Here is an 8809-nt window from a genome sequence, read left to right on the forward strand (position 1 = left end):
GATGACCCAGTAAACGATGGAGCCAGAATTCAAACGCATACGGTCTGACTTTTGGAGCCAACATTCTACCACCACGCGGTACCGCCTTGCTAGGGAATAATTGATGGATGGTAAGAAATGTAAAAAAAAATAAAGTTAAAAAGAAAAACTCCTCAGCTCCTGCTCTTTAACTCACTTAACTTTGCTTTTTTTATGTACTAAAGTATACATTTTTATTAATTTAATTTGTGGGCTAAGTGTGTATTTTTTATTAATTACCTATTAGCTATTATGTCAATTTTTTGGTGATCAATCCTAGTTCCATGAGAAGTCACAGCACTCTTATAAAACGTTTCAAGAAAATTCTCTTAGTCCCTCCCATCTCACCTCCAACCAGATTGATCCCAGAGCTTCTCCTATAGAAATTCTGTTATTACCATTGAACTTGGCATTCAGGGCATACCCTAGACTATGTCCATTTTGAAAATGGAAAACACAAGAGGGTCATAAATGCTACAGAGGGACCTTGATGTCATCCTTAGAACCAAGAACTCAATTTTCTGCCCCAGCTCTCCAGAGATAGGACCGTATAACACAGATGAGGGGTGAGGTGTGCCCCAGGAGAGAGAAGGATGACAGAAGGGGTAGGAGGAGGCAGGTATGAATGGGTTTTCTTTCTTCTTATTTTGCAGCTGGGTATAAATCTGGCTCTGCCACTTACCAGTGTGACTTTGGGTAATTTAGCCCACCAAGCCTCAGTTTGCTGATCTGTGAAATGGGCATAATAACCCATCTCATAGATTTGCTGTGCTACAAGAATTCAATTAGGTAACACTGAGCTCTTGGCACAGTACTTGGCACATGGAAGGTGCTCAGGAAATGTTAATTCTGCTCCTGACCTCCAATAGGCTCTTCCAATATTGTTTCTTCTCTTCTTGTAGCTGCGTAAGTCTTCAGAGATCTCCATTCTTGCCGTCTGGGGATTTGAGTATTATCTTGGTTCTCCCCAATGAATGACTGTAGTACTAAGGGCAGCCCTGCATCCTGCTCCTCACCAGAACCCCAAGAGTATAGCTTTGACCTTTACCCACCATGGGTGTTTAAGAAAGATTGGTTGAATTTATTGGATTGCAAGTAAATGCTGGTGCCTTGACCAAGCGTGAATCTGCCACCTCCTGGATTTTGGAATGGCTCAACACATCTAAGTAAGTATGAGGGTCATAACTGAATGAGCGTAGCAGGTCGTTCTTTCCACTGCGCTCTTGTAGGGGTGTTGTTAATGATCACCCTGTTTTCCATTGATTTTTGGAGAGAGTGGAAAGGAGGGGGAGAGACAGACAGAGAAACACCAATATGAGAAAGACACATTGATTGGTTACCTCTTGCATGAGCCCATGAGCCCCGACCAGGGCCAGCCGGGGTTGGAGTTTGCAACCGAGGTGCATGCCCTTGACCGAAATTGAACCTGGGACCCTTCAGTCCACAGGCTGCCGCTCTATCCGCTGAGCCAAACCAGCTAATGCAGGAGCAGTGCCTTTTATGCTCCTAAGATGGCTCATGAACTCTATTCTGTCCTCACAGTCCCAACAGCTCCGCTAATAATTCTATGCTCTATCTTTTCCGTGATCTTTTGTTAATAATTAATGTCCCACCTTCTGTTTTCAAGTGTGACTGCTATAATCATGTCCCTTTCAAGCTAATGAATTCCTGCAGCAATGTGCAAATGTTAACCAGGTAACGGCCCAAGGGTCCCTCTGCAAGAAGAACATGTTCCTGAGAAACGTAGATCAGACAGTTAACATGTGACTTCCTAAGTCACGCTGCTGGAGGCACATGCCTCTGCCCTGACAAAAATGCCGCCCGAAATGCAAAGCTTTTCAACATCGTGCATTGACCGCATCAGCAGATGCAGCCACCGAGGGGAGAAGCCCACCTCCCGACTGTGACGTCACGTGTGCTGGAAGGACACACGATGTGGTGTAGAAAACCGGGCTTTGCGCCCTGGCATTAGCTCTTAACTTGCTGGTTATCTTCACAGCCTCAGTTTTTTCATCTGCAAAATGGGAGGGAACCCCACTACGCAGTATATGCTGGTGATCAAATGAGACAGACTGTGTAAACTGTAAAATGTTACCCCAAGAAATGGGGCATTCTTATTTACGTGGCAGCTACTCATTATTGGAGCCTGTTTGTACAGGGGAAGGGTGAAAAGAATGAAATGCAGTATTGACGCAGACCCCAATTAAAAGCCACAATCCATCTGTGAGAACCTTCGAAAGGGAAAGATAGCAGAATTAGGGACCACGCATTGGTTGACACCAGGCTGCTTCTCTAGATAACACATAACCCGGTCACAGTGTGAACTAGGCTCCAGTTTACAAGCTGAACATGCATCTATTTTGTGCAATTTATTTACACCCAAACTTTCTCAATATGATGGGAAGCGTAACCTTCAGAATTTGTGGGAAGCCTGGCAGCCTTCCTTCGGATTTTTCTAATATTGGAATCAAATTTAACTGAAACTGTTTATGTCTTTGTTAGGGAAAAGTGAATGTTTTGGTGTGTCTGGCTTTAAACCTGCTAGAAATACAGCTCATTTACTGGACCCTCAGAAGCCCGACAAGAGTGAACCAGGGAACCTGCACAATGTGCTGAATCCTGGGTTCAATTAATTCAAAGCTAGTGAGCTCACTCCACAATGCCAGCAAACAAATGCAATTTCCGAAACAAAAAGTTTATGACTTAAGGGGACAAACACAATTTCTTGTCTTAGGCATGATTTACATGTTTAAATGGCTAACTGACATTATGTGTGTTGCTTCTCAGTAACTAGAAGTAACCAAAGAAAGGATTTGATTATGAAGACTAGAGGCCCGGTGCACGAAATTCAGATCAGTCCCTCAGCCTGGCCTGCACCCTCTCGCAGTCCGGGAGCCCTGGGGGGATGTCCCACTAGGCCATCAGTCACACATCCTTAGCATTGCCACGGAAGCGGGAGAGGCTCCCACCACCGCCACTGTGCTCGCCAGCCGTGGGCCCAGCTTCTGGCTGAGTGGTGCTCCTCCTCTGGGAGCGCCCTGACCACCAGGGGGCAGCTCCTGTGTTGAGTGTCTGCCCCCCTGGTGGTCATTGCACATCGTAATGACTGGTCATTCCACCATTCGGTCATTTGCATATTAGCCTTTTATTATGTAGGACAATGGAATATGCACAAGTAAATCTGTTTAATCTGCAAAGACCTTTGGCCTACCTGGCTCTGTGTTTAGACCTGGACCTAGCTACATATTGATTATCCTCCTTGCTCTCACCTTTTCCAAGAAAAGGAATGGCTGGCCCAGCATGTTGGCTTTTATTTATTTTATTTTTAAAAAAATATATTTTATTGATTTTTTACAGAGAGGAAGGGAGAGGGATAGAGAGTTAGAAACATCTATCAGCTGCCTCCCACACACTCCCCACTGGGAATGTGCCCACAACCAAGATACATGTCCTTGACCGGAATCAAACCTGGGACCCTTGAGTCCACAGGCTGACGCTCTATCCACTGAACCAAACCAGTTAGGGTGCATGTTGGCTTTTTTAAAAAATATATATTTTTATTTATTTCAGAGAGGAAGGGAGAAGGAGAGAGAGATAGAAATATCAATGATGAGAGAATCATTGATTGGCTGCTTCCTGCATGCTCCCCACTGGGGATTGAGCCCGCAACCCGGGCATGTGCCCTTGACCAGAATCGAACCCGGGACCCTTCAGTCCGCAGGCCAACACCCCATCCACTGAGCCAAACCAGCTAGGGCGCATGTTGGCTTTTAAATAAAGACAATTTAAACTTACATGTTAATAAATGAAGTGTGCCTGGCCGGGACAGTTATAGTCCTGGCTTGAGGTGGCCCTCTCCAGCTGGGAGAGCAAGGACAGGCTTGCAAGGTCGATTACTTTGTCCCTCTGCCCCCGGGGAAACGGCAACTACGTCATTCTGGTATCTGGGATGCTGAGCCAGGCTGGAGCATTAGTGCCCCTGGCAGCAGCTCTGTGACCTTGAAGGAGTCATTGGGCCTCATTTTGTTGATCGTAGATCAAGGGAGGTGCGCACACAGAACCCCTCTGATTCTGCACCCTTCACAAGCTTAACACCCTGGATGGGGATCCCCTCCAGGCAGAGTGACCAACCACCCCAGTTTGCTTGGCACTAGGGGGTTTTCTGGGTCATAGGACTTTCTGGGTGAAACCAGGACAGCTCGGATCAGAAACCAGGCAGCTACTGAAGGGCTTGCCTGGGAGAGGACTAGAGGGGGAGACATGGGCAAAGACCACCCCCTTCGTCTTCCTTCATCAGCAGCTGCCCCTGGAAGGATGGAGGGGCCCAGGAGTGGGGAGAAGGTGTACAGGTGGGGTGAGGGGGAGGGAAGGCTCTCACCAGGATGCTGAGAGATCTGTCGAGGTTCCCACAGCCTCCCACTCATCGGTGTGAGCTCACAAGACCCTGATGTCTGCTCCTGTAACTTCTGGAATCTAAACTACTTTAGGGAAGTGTGCAAATGGTCATTATTATTGTAAAAAACATAGGAACTTTCCCCCTCCCCCTCTTCCTTAAAGAGCAATTTTTCCTTTGCTGTTTCCATAGCTCCCAGTGGGGACAGCCCCCTCGCACGTCAGTCAGTGCAGCTGGGTACAGGCTGCTCGCTGAGTTCCCGCGCCACAGGCTGGAGCCTGACCCGGTAGACGCCTCTCAGAGGCTGCTGGGTCTGGGCCAGCCGCCTAGGAGTCCCTCAGAGTGTGGCTTAAAGCGGTATATTCCTGAAAATTCTGAATGGGCAGGTCCAAGGTGGGATGTGGGAGTCTGGGAGCATCGCAGGTGAGTCTGACGCAGTCTGGTTTGAGGGCGAGCTCAGCCTGCTGAGCATTAGAATCACCTGGAGGGTCTTAAAAACCTGACATCAGCCTGCCTAGAGGTCAGACCCAGGTGCATTTGAAAGATATAAAAAGGAATAATGAAGACATTATGCAAAGTGATATACACCAGAAACAAAAGGACAAATACTATATGATTCATCTTCTATGAGGTACCTAGTATAGTCAAACTCATAGGGCTGTCAGGGTCTGGTGGAGATGGCATGAGGGGGACATGGGGGGACATATTTTAAGCATTTACAAAAACTTATGAATATGCGTATTTTTTTCCATTTAATGGAAACATTATACTGTTCTACATGCTACCTTTTATTTTTAGTCCTCACCTGAGGATATTTTTATTGGAGAGAGAGAAGAGAGAGAAACATCGATAGATAGCCTCCTGTATGTATCCTAACCGGGGATCAAACCTGAAACTTAAGTATATGCCCTGACCGGGGATCGAACCTGCAACCTTTTGGCGTATGGGATGATGTCCAACCAACTTTGCTACACTGGCAGGACTTGGGGATACTTCCTTATTCGAGCATATAAAACAACCTCATTTAAACAAATTCATAGTGTCCCATTGTGTGGTTCTATGATTTACACAACTAGTCTCCCATTGAACATGAAGGATTCCCTTGTCCCATCTTTTAAAAAATATATATTTATATATATTATTGAGAGAGAGGGAGAGAGAGAGAGAAACATTAATGTTGAGAGAGAATAATTGATCGGCTGCCTCCCCCACGCTTCCCACTGGGGATCGAGCTGCAACCTGGGCATGTGCCCTGACTGGGAATCAAACTGTGACCTCCTGGTTCATAGTTCGACACTCAATCAGTGAGCTACGTGGGCCGAGTTCCCCCCATATCTTGCTGTTACAAGCTGTGTTGCAATAAACATCCTTGTCATTTCATCCATGCAGAAGTCCATCTGCAGGATAAAGACTTAAAGGCTGAATTAATGGGTGAAGGCATCTGTGCATTTATAATTTTGACAGGTATTGCCAGCCTGCTCTCCATAGAGGCTGCACCAATTTGCACCCCAGTGAGCAATGCATAGGAAAGTGCCTGGGCTTGCCCACCTGCTCCCAAACATGGCGAACCATCAGACTTTTTGATACCTGCCAATCTAGTCCTAAAAATTGGCATTTTATTGCAGATTTTGTTTTGCACTTCTCACCAATTGTGAGACTGAGCGTTTTCCTGATGGCTTGTGGGTACACCAAGGCCAAGAGATCCGCTGGTAAGGGAAGTCCCTTTGGGTGGCAAGATCTCGACGGTCATCCTGAGCGGGCAGCTCCTCATGTGCATGAACGGCCAGGCCAGCTCCGGTGCAGGAGGTAGGGTGGGAGTTCTGGTGGACTGGACCGCACCCCACGGAGCCTTTTTGTTTTTTTAATTTCACATCTCTTTTTTTAATTTACCTTTTTAAAAATATATATGCATATTTATTGATTTCAGAGAGGAAGGGAGAGGGAGAGAGAGAGATACAAACATCAATGATGAGAGAGAATCATTGATTGGCTGCTTCCTGCACGCCCCCTACTGGGGATGGAGCCCACAACCCGAGCATGTGCCTTTGACCAGAATCGAACCGGGGACCTTTCAGTCTGCAGACCGACACTCTATCCACTGAGCCACACCTGCTAGGGGCCCTGCTGAGTCTTCATAAATGAAATTAGACCACCTGAGACCCACCCGGATCTTTTCACTGGCCTGGGAAGAGGAGCCCTCTTGGTGAGGAGACCCTCTGGATGGGAGGAGAGGATGTTGCAAAGTTCCCTCCCCAGGAATGACAGCTGGGGAGGGAGCCCAATTTCCCCTTGAAAAGGAGGAAGTCAGACATTATCAATGGGGAGCATTCTATCTTTGTAGGTTCTGCAGGTTCTTGGGAGGGGTTAGCAATGAGCCTCTTACACAGAAAGGGCATGGACTTGTCGTTCAAGCAGTGAGCAGAGGGGTGTGGTGGCAGCTGGGTCCTATGGGAGAGAGGGCAGGCTGGGACCCAGGATGAGTGTGTGTGTGTGTGTGTGTGTGCGTGTGTGTGTGTGTGTGTGTGTGTGAAGGGGCAGGGGACAGCAAAGGGTGTGCTATCTGCATGACCCTGCCGGCGGGAGGGGGTGGGGGGCGAGAGGAGCCTGCCCAGCCAGCCCTGTTCCAGCAGCGGGTGGTGCTCCCCCTAGTCAGAGGGAGAAAACCAAAGCTGCTCCGTGACCAGAGGAGGGCGACAACATCCCGTCTTTCCCCTTTAAGAGCCCTTCTCCAGGGCGGGGCGAAGAGTGGTGGAGGGCTCCCAGGCCACACTTGGAATTCTGGCGGTGAGAAAGGATTTATTCTTCCGCTGCAGCCTTTCAACAGAAATCTGATGAAGGCTTTTATGTGCTTAGCAGGTGATCGCCTAAGGGCCACTCTGCTTTGTTTTGTGACAGCCACAGGTGGGCCTTGGGCTGTTCAGGTGCCCCTGCCCTGCCCACCCACCTTGTCCTAGGCTGCCAGGGGAAGTACCTCTGGGGCTGGCTAATTCCTCCTCATGCTCCCAGACCCCCTCTCTTTTCGGGGGAGGGGGTGGGGGATGTGGGGGGAGGGCAGGGCAAAATTCACAAAAGTCACCATTTTAATCATTTGAAAATACAAATCAGTGGCATTTAGTTCATCCACAATATTACGCAGCCGTCACCACTATCGAGATCCAGAACTTCTTCATCACCCCACAAGGAAACGAACGAATACATGAGCTGTGGTACATCCAGACAATGGAATATTAATTATTCAGCGATAAAAAGGAATGAGCGATGAAGCCACGAAAAAACATGGAGGAAACGCACATGCCTATTCCTAAGAGAGAAACCAATCCACAAAGCCATGTGCCATATGACTCCAACTACAGGACACTCTGGAGAAGGACAGCTATGGCGGCAGCCGTAAGATCAGGGGGGCATGGGGGGTGTTTAGGGCAGCAGAGCTATTCTGTATGGAGCTGTATGTATGGTGGGTGCGGGTCAGCATACATTTGTCAAAATCAGAGAGCTGCGCCAACCAGAGAGTGAACCTCATGTAAACTGCGGACTTCAGTTCATGATACTGTATTCCCATTGGTTCGTTAATTTTAACAAATGCGCCACACCAATGCAAGATGTTAATAATAGGGGAGCCTGAGGCGGGGAAGGAAAGGGACTAAATGGGAACTTCAGTTCCCCTGTAAACTTAGAACTGCTCTAAGAAATAGTCTAGGAATTTAAACATTTAAAAACCACACACACACACACATCGCAATGTGCCCAGAATGATGTGCCTTAGCTTCCCTTGTGTTTATTTGACACTGTTTACCTGGGTGGAAGGCTGAGAACCACTGCATCCATCTTGGAACCATGAGGCATGAGTCAGAACAACAGCAACACCCTGCGGGAACAGAGTAAAGAAATAAAACACAGCCCTGTCTTTGAAGACATGGAAGGGTACAATGAAGGAACCCTGAAACCGCCCATCTCCAGATTTCTTGCTGTAAGAAAAGAAATCTCTCGCTATTACTTCTCAGTGGTCTTCATTTGCGCGCACGGTTAAAGGCATCCTGAATCATGTTTGCGGGTAACCAGTCCATTTTACACATAAGTAAACTCCATTAGGAGAGATCCAGCTACTTGCTCGGGATCACCCAGCTAGAAGCGGGTACGGCTGGGACTCAACTGGCTTTCCTAACTCTTAGGGCAAGTAGCTGGGTGAGTCTTTCCATTGAATGTCCCTGGAGTGTGGGTGGGGCGTGTGAGCTGTTTCCAACCCGCAGAATATGGCAAAGGGCTAGAGAGACCCTCCTTGCTGGCTTGAGGACATAAGTGGCCCTGTGGGAGGAGCAGGGAACTGCAGGGGGTCTCTTAGGCCCCAGGGTGGCCTCCAGCAGATACCAGGCAAAACAGGGGAGGGGGGGCGGGAGGGGG

Source organism: Myotis myotis, unplaced genomic scaffold (genome assembly GCF_014108235.1).
Source record: "Myotis myotis isolate mMyoMyo1 unplaced genomic scaffold, mMyoMyo1.p scaffold_m19_p_9, whole genome shotgun sequence".
NCBI lineage: Eukaryota > Metazoa > Chordata > Mammalia > Chiroptera > Vespertilionidae > Myotis > Myotis myotis.